This window comes from Aulonocara stuartgranti, assembly GCF_965226115.1.
Source record: "Aulonocara stuartgranti genome assembly, chromosome: 5".
Classification (NCBI taxonomy): Eukaryota; Metazoa; Chordata; class Actinopteri; order Cichliformes; family Cichlidae; genus Aulonocara; species Aulonocara stuartgranti.
In genome coordinates this window covers 40373390-40386847 of record NC_138943.1, presented here as the reverse complement: position 1 = coordinate 40386847, position 13458 = coordinate 40373390, and positions in this window count along the sequence as shown.

The window sequence follows — 13458 nt, the reverse complement described above, 5'->3', positions numbered from 1 at the left end:
AATGAAATAAAATTTCTTGGGGTGATCATTGACCACAAGCTCTGTTGGAAGCCACACATTACTTATGTTCGGGGGAAATTGGCACGGGGCATTGCCGTCCTGGGGAAAGCAAAGCATATGTTGGATCAGAAAGCACTGCACATTTTATACTGTGCTTTACTACTGCCATATATGAGCTACTGTGTAGAGGTCTGGGGAAACACATACAAAAGTAACACACAAACAATAACTATAATACAGAAAAGGGCCATTAGATTAATAAATAATGTAGGGTACAGGGACCATACAAATGCACTCTTTGTCAAAATGCAAGCTATCAAATTCCAAGACTTGGTGAAGCTTAAAACAGCGCAGATAATGTATAAAGTAAGAAATAAACTGCTTCCCAAAGAAATCTGTAAATTGTTCATAGAAAGAGAAGGTGGGTATAACTTAAGAGGGAGATGGAATTTAAAAATACAAAGTGCTAGAACAACTTTAAGAACTATGTCTATCTCAATTGCAGGAGTTAAATTATGGAACAGTCTAACAGAAGAAATAAAAGACAGTCAAAACATAAAACAGTTTAAAGTAAAATATAAAAACCTAATTTTAAATAAGTATAAGAATGAAGAAAACGGGGTTAACCCAGGACGGTAATGTTGCTGGTAATGGTGTTGCGGTTCTTTTTTGTTTTTTTTGTTTTTGTTTTTTGTTTTTTGTTTTTGTTTGTTTGTTTGTTTTTCCATAACTTGTCTATCTGCAAATATACACATTCTGTATTTTTCATATGAAAGAAACTATACTGTGGTGGGGCTTGCTAATTTCTTGTTTTGATTTATGTATGTTATGTTTTGTTTTACTTCATATGTTTCATATGTTTCATATGTTTCATATGTTGTTTGTTTAATTTAAGACAAAAAAAAATTAAATGAATGAGAGGTAAAACTTGAGGGGGTAGGGACAAATAAGTAAATACTTCAGCCTACTCCTTTTCAAACAAATAATGGAATGATATTTTGTAATGATTGTGAAGGCACATGTTTGAAATGTTTGAAATAAAAATGAACTGAACTGAACTGAATTTTTGATCTTCTTCCATATAAGATCGTTGATGATATGAGTCCAAGTGCCAGGCTTCAAAATTGTGTATTCCCGTTTTTGGGTAGGAGAAAACTTGTCATTGTATTCAACCTTTTCAGGAATAAATTTAACCCAGTCCTCAAAAGGGACATCTAGTTCAAAACCTTGACAGTTTTCTTGTCCAGGAGAAATGCAATGTGAATCTAACTGTGAAAAAAAAACATCACCTTCGCTCCGTTACATAATTGGCGTTGTTGACATAGGATACGGAGTCAAGAGCAGTTGGGTTAGTCAGGGGAATAGCAAAGATGATGTATATCCCGGAGCCCCGTGGCTGCCAAAATTTAAAGGACCTGATCAGAATGTGCAATATCAGGAGTGGAAGGAGCAGATGTGGGGGCTGCTGGGATCGCAGGATTTGCCTGAAGTGAGTAAAGTTGCTATTGTGTTGGGAGTGCTAGCAGGTGAGGCTAAACGTCAGGTCAGTGTTCTTGAAACCAGTGAAAGAGACCAAGTACAAAAAACTTTTCTTTTTTAGACTCTTTATATGGTGATCGTGTCCCCACCCCAGTTCTTAGGTCACAGTTTTTTAGTTGCACTCAGAACCCAAGTGAAACCGTATCTTCATTTATTTTGCGGTTGAGAGAATTATACTGTAGGTTGCAAAAGCATGATCCAGATAATGTCCCCTCTGATGCAGCCCTGCGATATCAATTGTTGCTAGGATTGCGGGAGGGCCCTGTAAGTCAGGCACTGAAGGCCTATGTGCGGCGTAACCCAGATCAAGATTTTGCTGCCATACGCCAGGAGGCACTGCTCCTAGACTCAGAACATGTACAGCCCCAGTCTGAGGTAACCTGCCTGTCTGTAAATAAGTCTCATGCTCCTTTTAAGGTTGAACAGAAAGAAGATTGGAGACAGGTGTTAAAGCAGGAGATACTGGAGGATGTCAAGGCACAAATGAAGGGATTGGCACAAGAGCTAGTAAGAGAAATTAGAGGCTCCACTCAGCCAGCTGTAGCTACTCTTCCGCCTGCACCTCAGTTTAGGAGAAGATCGCGACAATCAAATGCTAGCTGGGATGCACAAGGTCGGCCTATCTGTCGGAGTTGTAAACTAGCAGGACATATACCTAGGTTTTGCCAGACCTCCATGTCTTCTCAGCCAAGTTTAAACTAGATGACCCTGCTGCTGAGGTCCAAGGGGCGGGGGCTTTTGGTTCACCTAAGGAATTAAGGGCCACAGAAACATTTCTTGGGCAGTGTCCAACAGTGAAGATAGTGATCGAGGGGGTGGAGCTTCAAGGCTTGTTAGATACAGGATCACAAGTGACTTTGATACAGGAGAGTTTGTTTAATGAGCATTTTTCCCAGGCTAGGCTTGAGAAAACTCCAACCGCCTTTAAGCTGAGAGCCGCCAATGGTCTGGGAATTCCCTATACCACCTATGCTGTCCTGGACATGGAAATAGAAGGTGTTAAGGCTCCTGGACGCGGGGCTGTGGTGGTAAAAGATGACCATTGCACGCACCCACTGATTGTTGGTATGAATGTTGTGACTGCCTGTTGGAATGTATTTAAGTGGCCGGAAAAGACTGCTCCTGTCCCACAGCAATTAACGAATCAACAGGCCTGGAGGACTGCCTTCGCAACATGCAGACGGATAGAAGCAAGTACAGTGGAGGACGGAATGGTGGGGTATGTACGGTTAGCTGGCCGAGGCAAAATTAAAGTTCCCCCAAGGAGTGAAATAATGGTGTGGGGCCGGGCTCAGACGGGTCCGCAAGGAACGGATTATTGTGCCCTGGTGGAGGCACTGCCTGAAACCCCTGATGTGGGGGTGGCGAGAACCCTTGTCATGGTAAGGGCCGGGAGAGTGCCAGTGAGGATTTGTAACCCGCACCCCTATCCTCTTTTTATAGGTCGCTAACAGAAACTGGGAAAGCTATCCAGCGTGGATGAGGCCAACGTACATGGCTCACAGGACCTGAGCCTGTCCCTTGGGACGGATGGTGTGGTGGAGGTGGCTCTGGTCGACAGTGGCGCCCCCACGGAGGAGGAGAGATTACCTGAGGAGATGAGTAAACTGATTGAAAGACCTGATCTGTCTGAACTGCAACAGGGCGAGCTACGTGCTTTATTGCTTAAATGGGAGAAGGTGTTCTCTAAAGATGACAAAGATTTTGGGAGGACTGACCCGGGGCATCATTGTATCCCCACAGGTGATCCAGCTCCCATTAGAGAGAGGTATCGTCCTTTGCCCCCTGCAATGTGTAAAGAAATGAGGAGTCTCTTGGCAGATATGATGGAAAAGGGAGTTATCCGGGAAAGCTGTAGCCCGTGGGCTTCACCCATTGTTTTGGTGAGAAAAAAAGATGGCACCTGGAGGTTCTGTGTGGACTACAGAAAATTGAATGCGGTGACGCATAAAGATGCTTTCCCCCTGCCACGAATAGAAGAGACATTGACAAGCCTTACTCGAGCGCAGTGGTTTTCCACCCTGGACTTAGCCAGTGGATACTGGCAGGTCCAAATGGACCCGACGGACAGAGAAAAGACTGCTTTTACTACCCCAGTCGGGTTGTTTCAGTTCGAGCGGATGCCGTTTGGTCTGTGCAATGCACCTGCTACATTTCAACGGCTGATGCAGCACTGTTTGAGTGGACAGATTGCAGAGTCTTTATTGGTGTACTTAGATGACATTATCATTTATTCACCTGACTTTTCGTCTCATTTACAGCATCTAGATGAAGTGTTTCAGAGGCTGTGGCGTCATGGGTTGAAGTTACAGCCGAACAAGTGCAAGTTCCTGCAACAGGAGGTGAAATTTCTGGGGCATGTAGTGGATAAGTGTGGTGTAAGACCAGACCCTGATAAGATTTCTGCAGTGATGGATTGGCCGGTCCCTGAAACCATCAGACAAGCCAGATCCTTTTTGGGCCTGGCTGGCTACTACAGACATTTTGTGTCCGGCTTTGCACGCCCTTTAAATGCAATATTGACAGGGGTCCCTGTGAACAAGAAAACAGACCGTCGCAAAGTGCAGTGGTCCCCAGAATGTCAAACAGCATTTGAGGCACTCAAAGCAGCTTTAACGCAAGCACCTGTTTTAGCATACGCAGATTACTCTCTTCCCTTTATTGTGTATACTGACGCCAGTGGTCGTGGGCTGGGAGCTGTTTTGGCCCAGGTTCAAGAAGGCCAAGAAAGGGTAATAGCGTACGCCAGCAGAAGCTTACACCACACGGAACGGAATGACGCCAACTATAGTTCCTTCAAGTTGGCGCTGTTAGCCCTTAAGAGGGCAGTTACCGAAAAGTTTAAAGACTATCTGACTGGTGCACAATTCGTTGTGTATACTGATAATAACCCTGTGACCCATTTACAGACTGCTCGCTTGGGCACAGTAGAACAACGTTGGGTTGCCCAGCTGGCCTCTTTCGACTACGAGATCAAGTATCGTTCGGGTAAGAGCAATATTAATGCTGATGCCCTTTCTCGATTTCCCACTGTCCCAGCAGAGCACCTGGAGGGGGCTGGATCAGAGCGTGGAGTCACTTCAGCAGCCATTGAATTGACCTGTGAGGTAGAGGGGAGTGACTGGGCAGAAGCACATGCTCGTGATCCGGATATTCAAATGGTAAAGCAACTTCTGGAAGCCCAGGTCGCACCCACAAAGTTAGAACGTCAGACATTGTCACATGGTGTGCGACGAATCCTGCAGCAACAAAAAAGACTTTTTATTAAAGACGGAATACTGTGCCGTAAAGTGTTGGACAAATATACCCAGGAGACTTGTTATCATGTTGTGTGTCCTAGTTCCAGATGCCATGAGGTGTGGCGGAAGATCCATGAGGCTGCTGCCCATGCGGGGGTAGATCGAACCGTCTCTCGAATACGGCAGCGGTTCTACTGGGTTAACATGGAAGGGCAGGTACGTCAGTTTCATCTGGGTTGTGTCCCCTGTAGTTTACAGAAGGAGAGAGTAGAACCTAGGGCTCCACTACACCCTATTTCAGTCTCATACCCTTTGGAGGTTGTAGGCATGGATTTTCTGTCTTTAGGCCGGCCCACTGACACTTATCAAAACATACTTGTGGTGACTGATCTGTTTACACGGTTCGCTTGGGCTATCCCTACAATAAACCAAACAGCAGAGACTACAGTAAAGGCTTTGTGGAAGTATGTGATACAGCCGTTCGGTTGCCCAGGCTGACTCCACTCCGACCGTGGGTCTAATTTCGAATCTGCATTAATGAAACAACTCTGTGATACCTATGGTATAACTAAAAGCCGCACGACACCTTACCACCCTGCAGGGAATGGTAGTGTAGAACGTTTCAATCAGAGAATCAGTGACACATAACACTGGTGGAGCTTGGCGTTAGAGGGAGGAAGATACAGCGCTAGTGACCAGGGACGCGGAGCGAGCGGTCCGACTGCTGCAGCAACAGGAGGCCAGATTACGCGTCTGCGGGAAATTAGAGGTGGCGAGGCAGGCCGGTGCCGATTGGCGGTTACAAAGAAGTGGCGGGCAGGGGGTCACGTGATGTCAATGGCGGAGTAGCTGTGTTTCTCGCCCGCTCCCGCAGCTTGGCATTTGTTTAGGCCTTCATATATGTCTTATTTGGTTGAAGTCTCTGTTTATTTCGACTTTTAAACTTCGTACGATGCCAAGTACCCAGAAGAAGCTCAACCTCGGGTCAAAACCGGGCAAATCCAGAGAAAATCACCCTCCGCTCAGCGATCATGCTGCAGCGGTAATGGCGGAGGCCCAGTCGTCCCCACTTCTCGGCCAAATGGACGCCGACAAATTGGTGGAGAGGATATCGGCGGAGGTGCTGAAGGCTGTGGAGGCCTCCTTTGAGAAGAAGATTGACCCAGTTCTGAAAAGACTGGAAACATGCGCAGCTAACATCTCCGCATTGGATGTTAAAATGAAGGAGGCAGAGGCGCGTATATCAACGCCGGAAGATGTTACAGCAGGACATGGCGCCAAGATTTCTGAAGTGGAGCTTAAGCTGGAGGCCGCTTTGGATAAGATTGATGACTTGGAGAACAGGAGCCGACGGTGTAACATACGTGTTATTGGGCTACCCGAAGGCAGTGAAGGTACCAACCCTGTGTCTTTTTTCAAAACGTGGTTACCGGAGTTGGTGGCTGTGAGTTTCAAGGGTGGCGCTGTTAAAATTGATCGCTGCCACCGGGTGCTTGCACGCCTCCCTTCCAGTGCCCAGCGGCCCCGCGCAGTCATCATAAAGCTCCACAACTTCCAGGATAAAGCACAGATCATGCAAGCGGCTAGGAGGAAGCCGTCCTTATTTCATAACAGCATTCCTATTATGATATTCGAGGACTTCTCCGCCGCTGTTCTGAAGAAATGCCAGGGATTCTACCACGTCAAACAACGCCTCAGGCTAATGGGTGTCCCCTTCGCCATGATGTACCCGGCTGTCCTTAGGATCAAGATCAATGGCCAGGAGAAATCTTTTAGAACTCCAGAAGCAGTCTCAGCTTACCTGGATAACGTGCCTCAAGGGGCGGGACCGTGCTCATCCTCGCCAATCCCTCGTCTCCTCCTTTCTTTTTACTTTTTTTTTCCCTGTTTATTATTATTGTTATTTTTTCTGTTTGTTTTCTTTTTTTTTTTTTCGGGAGATAATAACTGTATACATATAGACTATTTTATTTAGCCATTTATAATCCGAATCCTTGTTTTAGCTGCGGGCGGGCAGCTATTTCACGTTACTGATTAAGAAAAGACTCATACTCTGGTCCAGCATCTTTCTATGTCCAAGTTGGAAAGTTTGCTTGCGCCCCCCGCTGGGCGTTGGAGACCTTTGTCTGACCTCCATACTCTCTGGTTTCTTGACAGTTCTGTTTCTTGTAAATAGTTTTTTGTTAATTGTTACCAAAGCAGGACGTTTGTTTTTCTATGTGTATTTTACTTGCCACTGGTGTTGTAGAGCAGTGTTTGGGAGCCCTACATATCAGCTATGCTTTGGTCACCTGAGCGTGGTTCCATGCTTATTTGAAATATTGTATGATCTGGTCTGCAGGATTACTTTCAGATGGTACATGATGCCACTGCCGTGGGTCTGTGAGTGACCGTATCCTTTGAATCCTATTTGCCACAAACACGTGAAATCTCTTTGCATCATTATTCACGTATCCCAACACTACCTTGGAATCTGTCCAGAAGTGTTCTTCAAGATCACTTATCTCCAGTTCATTTCTTAACATTGCACTTGTTCTTGCAGCAACTACTGCAGCCGTTAATTCAAGTCTAGGGACAGTAGTGACCTTGGTTGGGGCTACACGTGCCTTTCCCAGGACTAGGGCACAATGAACATCACCCTTTGATGTTACTGTTCTTAAATAACTACACTCTCCGTAGCCTGTCACACTAGCGTCTGAAAAATGGTGTAATTCACACTGTGCAATGTCTGTGTTTGCAGGTAAGACATGTCTTTGAACTTTCACCTTTGACAGGTTTTGAAGATCTAGGAGCCAGGATTCCCACTGTGTGCTGAGATCATTTGAGAGTGGCTCGTCCCATCCAACTTTCTCTTGACATAACTGTTGCAGGATTTGCTTTCCTCTTAGGATGAACGGTGCCACAAATCCCAGTGGGTCATACACTGATGCTATTGTGCGCAGAATTCCTCTTCTTGTCATTGGGTGCTCTTTTACAGTTATTCTGAACTGAAATTCATCAGCAGAAACGCACCACTGAACACCAAGAGCCCTTTCCATTAATGGCTCTCCAAGTGCCAAATCTACATCCTTAATACTTTCTGCACACTCTTCTCTCGGCAATGACTTTATCACATTTTCACTGTTTGATATGAACTTGTGTAATCTTAGTTTACCTGTGCTACACAGTTCTCTTGCCTCTTGGACTAGTTTTATGGCTTCTGACTCTGACATAACACTAACAAGTCCATCATCTACATAAAAGTTCCTTTGAATGAACCTTACAGTGTTTGGAGTGAACTTTCCCTCACCTTGCGTGGCTAGATGTTTTAACCCAAAGTTGGCACAGCCAGGAGAAGAAGCAGCGCCAAAGAGATGAACCTTCATTCGAAAGACTGAGGGTGGAACGCTTAGGTCACCATGCTCCCACCACAGGAAGCGTAAGTAGTCCTGGTCTTGAGGTGTTACATGAAACTGGTGAAACATGCGTTCCATGTCACACATTACAGCAATGGAGCCCTTCCTGAACCTACAGAGCACTCCCACCAAAGTGTTTGTGAGGTCAGGCCCTGTAAGCAGGTGCATGTTCAGCGAAGTGTCTTGATATTGTGCAGAGCAGTCAAAGACTACACGTATCTTGCCGGGCTTCTGAGGGTGGTATACCCCATGGTGGGGGATATACCAAACAGGTGTATTACAGTTCTTTCTCCGGCACTTTCTCTGCGTCACCACATGCTATCATGTTCGCCATAAAATTTGCATAGTCTGTGTAGTACCTTTGGTCCCTTTTGAATCTGCGTTCGAGACTACTTAAACATTGCATTGCACTTGGCATGTTATTGGGAAGATCTGGCCTGTCACCCTTGAAAGGCAGTGGCATTTCATAGTGTCCATCTAGCTTTTGCTTTATTCCTTCTTGTAGCTTTGTAATAAAGCGGACATCTTCTTGCAAAATGCTTGTCTCTTCCACTGCTCTCTCTGTAAAGTCTGATTCAAGTGCTTTGATTACATCTGGAAATGTTACTTCCTTTACTTGTGTCTTGCAGATGTAATGAACCTTATTCTTTAGTTTTGTGGGTGACTCAGTCTCTGGTATAACTTGTTTTACAATGATGCGGTGACTTACTCCAATTACATCATTACCCGTATCACATGAATCACAGTAGCTGATGATGCTCCAACCCAAATCTGTTCTCTGAGCGTATGGCTGGTTTTCTTCACCACATACGACCTCTCTGGGCATTAAGGCTTGTGTGCAGTTATACCCTAAAAGGAGTCCTATTTCACAGTCCAAAGGGGGTGCAATATGTTCAGTGAGATGCTCCAAATGTGACCATGCCCTTGCAGTGTCTGGAGTAGGAATATGACTACGATTAGCGGGTATAAAGTCCCGTGTGTAAACAACTGGTACAGTGAGTTTCTTCTTGGAAAACAGTCCTCTTATTTGCAGAGCTTCAAGTTTTGTGCATGGTACAGTAGTTTTCTTGGATGACATTGTAGATAGATTGAGCTTAACTTGAGTTTTGGTTGTGTCCAAGTTATTTGCTACTTCATTAAGAATAAATGAAGAATCACTCTGTGTGTCCAGCAGAGCGTAGATCAGTACTTCTTTACTTGGCTCATTTTGTGTGGATACGTAGACTGGGACTATTGCGGATGTCTGTGTGTTTTTACTTTCATGAGTCACTCTATTAGATGTGGTCTCATTGACTATGTCTTGTGACTGTGTTACCTGATGCTGGGTTTCCTTCAGTTCACTTACTTGTTGCTCTTTAGGTGGTTCTTTCTTTGCCTCTTGTCTTTGTCTTTCTTCATGCAGGCATGTAGGATGCCGTTTTGAGCATGTGTTGCATGTCATCTTGTTGCTGCAGTTCTTGGAGAGATGGCCACTATTTAAACAGCCAAAACATAATTTTTCACCTTGAATGAATTTGACTCTCTCAGCGACAGGTTTCTCAGTGAACTTATGACACTTGTGTAAGCCGTGTCCTGCTCTTTTACAAAACACACAAGAGACCATGCTTCTTTCAGTAGAGTTAGTTGTGAAGATTTTCACTGTATCTTGTCTCTTAGGAATGGGTGTAGGTTGAGGTTTTGTCTTTGGTTGGTCAAAGTCACTTTGTCTTATGGCTTGGTATGATGTAATGGGATTACATGCGATACTTGCCTCCATTGACAGGAATGTTACAAAGTAACTGAAACGTGGGAATCCTTTGTGCTCCAGCTGGTACTCTGTAGCCTTTCGGTTCCACCTGTTACTTAACCAATCTGGTAGTTTAGCAGCAAGTCTTTGATTCTCAATGCCATCATTGAGAATGTTCAGATTCTCATTATTAGTCATTGCAGATTGGCAGCTTTGTAAAAAGTCCACAAACTTTCTTAGCTCTGCACTATCCTTTCCTGTGACCTTTGGCCAGGTGTGTAACTTGTCTCCAACGGCCTTAGCAATGACAAAAGGCTCTCCATAACGTTCATTGAGCATATTCCATGCTGCCTCATATGAGTCTTCAGAGCCAATCAGAAAATAGCCATCTAAGGCTTCCTTAACACAGCCACCAACATACTTCTGTAGAAAAAATATCTTTTCGGCAGTGGGAATGTTCTTTCTCTCTATTAGAGTCTGAAAGGACGCCTTCCAATGCTTAAACTTAAGTGGATCCCCACTAAATACCGAGGGCTCTGGAATAGGCAGTCTATTAGCTGACATAGCTTCTGCCAAAACCTTTACAAGCTCACCTGTGCTCTCATAAGTGACATTTAACTCTCTTCGTGGTTGTAAGGGTTGATTAGCAGTATTCTTGGACTCTGTTACCTGTAAGTTTGCAGGGTTTAGAGTGACTCTTTAGATGTGAATTATCCAACATGGCGGCGCGTGCACACGCAGCGGCTTCTCTCTCTCCCGAACAAACTACTTTTTCGTGTTTTTCGTCCTGTAAGTTGCAGTGTTTTTGTAAGTCTTTGTCGCGTCTATCTGTGTGCAAGCGAGGATATGCCCGAACACTTCTTCTCGACATCGGCAGAAACAAACTTTTTAAGTTAAACTCTGTGGACACCGAGAAGCTGAAAGATCTGGGTCTGCTCCGAAGGCCTACTCAATCACCGACCCCCACTCCCGCACTTCGCCCACAATGGATGCGCCTCAAGCGGTGTGAGAGGAAGCAGAAGAGGGGTAAGCGCGGTGGCATCCGAGCTAGGCTAGCGGCTAGCCCACACAAACCCGCCATCCCCTCTATCGTTCTGGCCAACGTACGCTCGCTAGAAAATAAACTGGACGACATCCGACTGCTACGTTCATCTCAAAGGAATGTAAAGGACTGCTGTGCTTTTGTGTTCACGGAAACATGGCTCAGCGACAGTGTCCCGGACCGCGCCATTCAGCTCGACCAGCTAACATGCTACCGTGCTGACAGAGTCATCGTCGCGGGAGGTAAGACCCGCGGGGGAGGACTTTGTGTTTACATCAATGATGCCTGGTGTCGCGATGCTGTTGCGGTCTGCAAACACTGTTCACCAGTGCTGGAGTTAATGGTTATTAAGTGCCGGCCATTCTATCTACCGAGGGAATATACAGCCATACTCCTGTGCGCTGTGTACATCCCTCCCTCCTCCAATGTCAACAACAGGAGTGAGGCACTGAATGAACTGTACCAGCACATCAGTGAGCAGCAGACAGCCCATCCTGATGCTTTTCTCATCCTGGCTGGGGATTTCAATCATGCAGACTTAAAGTGCGTGTTTCCAAAAATACAACAACACATAGACTTTCCAACAAGGGGAAATAACACACTGGACTTTGTTTACACCACCCAGAGAGGAGCTTACAAAGCTTTTCCCCTCCCCCACCTCGGCGCCTCAGACCATATCACTGTCATGCTAATGCCTGCTTACAGACCGCTCGTTAAAGTGACCAAACCGGTTCGTAAGCGGATACAAGTGTGGCCAGAGGGGTCTTCAGAGGCTCTACAGGACTGCTTTAATACTACAGACTGGAACATGTTTAAGCAGGCTGCCACCTACAACAACACCACTGACCTCCAGGAGTACGCAGAGACTGTTACTGCCTACATCAACAAGTGTATTGAGGATGTAACAGTCACGAAAACCATAACTGTCCGGGCCAATCAAAAACCATGGATGACAGGAGAGGTCTACAGGCTGCTGAAAGCTCGGAATGTTGCCTTCAGAGTTGGAGACGAGGCAAGCCTGAGGACAGCTAGGGCCAACCTTTCCCGTGGCATCAGAGAGGCTAAGAGACAGTACTCCAGGAAAATATCTCATCACTTCAAAGACAGCAGAGACTCACGGAGCCTGTGGCGGGGCATTCAGACCATCACAGATTACAAGCCCCCACCACAGACCTGTGATAGCACTATCCCCCTGCTGAACGAGCTGAACACTTTCTTTGCTCGCTTTGAAGTCCAAAACAGCACCACTGCACAGAAGACCCCACCCCCTCCTGGTGACCAGGTGATGACTCTGTCACCGGACAGCGTGAGGAGATCCCTCAGCAGGATCAATGCACGTAAAGCTCCGGGTCCTGACAACATTCCTGGTCGTGTACTGAGAGACTGTGCAGTGGAACTCACTGATGTCTTCACAGACATCTTCAACATATCACTCATCCAGGCTGTCGTCCCCACATGTTTTAAAGCCACCACAATCATTCCGGTTCCAAAAAAGTCATCTCCCTCCTGCTTTAATGACTACCGTCCTGTTGCACTTACTCCCATCCTGATGAAGTGCTTCGAACGACTAGTCATGCAACACATCAAGACTGTCCTGCCCCCCTCCCTGGATCCCTTCCAGTTTGCCTATCGGCCCAACCGCTCAACCGATGATGCCATCTCCACTGCACTCCACTCGGCACTCACACACCTGGACAAAAATGACTCATATGTTCGAATGCTGTTCATAGATTTCAGTTCAGCATTCAACACCATAATCCCCCAACAGCTCATTCAAAAACTGGTCCAGCTGGGGCTCAACACCTCACTGTGCAACTGGCTGTTGGATTTCCTCACCGGAAGACCTCAAGCAGTACGGGTTGGCAGTAATACATCCAGCACCATCATTTTAAACACGGGGGCCCCGCAGGGATGTGTGCTGAGCCCCCTCCTCTTCACTCTGCTGACCCATGACTGCACTCCATCATACAGCTCCAACCTCTTCATCAAGTTTGCGGACGACACAACGGTGGTGGGTCTCATTAGCAACAGGGATGAGACCGACTACAGAAGTGAGGTGAGACGCCTGGCCACGTGGTGTGCTGACAACAATCTCTCTCTGAACGTGGAGAAGACGAAGGAGATTGTTGTGGACTTCAGGAGAATGCACACCCAACATGCTCCTCTGACCATTGACGGAGCGTCTGTGGAGAGAGTGAGCAGCACCAAGTTCTTGGGTGTGCACATCACAGAGGATCTCTCCTGGACGTACAACACCACAGCACTGGCCAAGAAATCACAGCAGCGTCTCTTCTTTCTCCGCAAACTAAGAAGAGCAGGAGCACCAGCCCCCATCATGTACACTTTCTACAGAGGCACCATCGAGAGCATCCTGTCGAGCTGCATCACTGTGTGGTTTGGAGCCTGCAATGCGTCCTGTCATAGAACCCTCCAACGCATAGTGAGAGCTGCAGAGAGGATCATTGGTGTCTCTCTCCCCTCCCTCCAGGACATTTACAGCACCCGTCTCACTAAAAA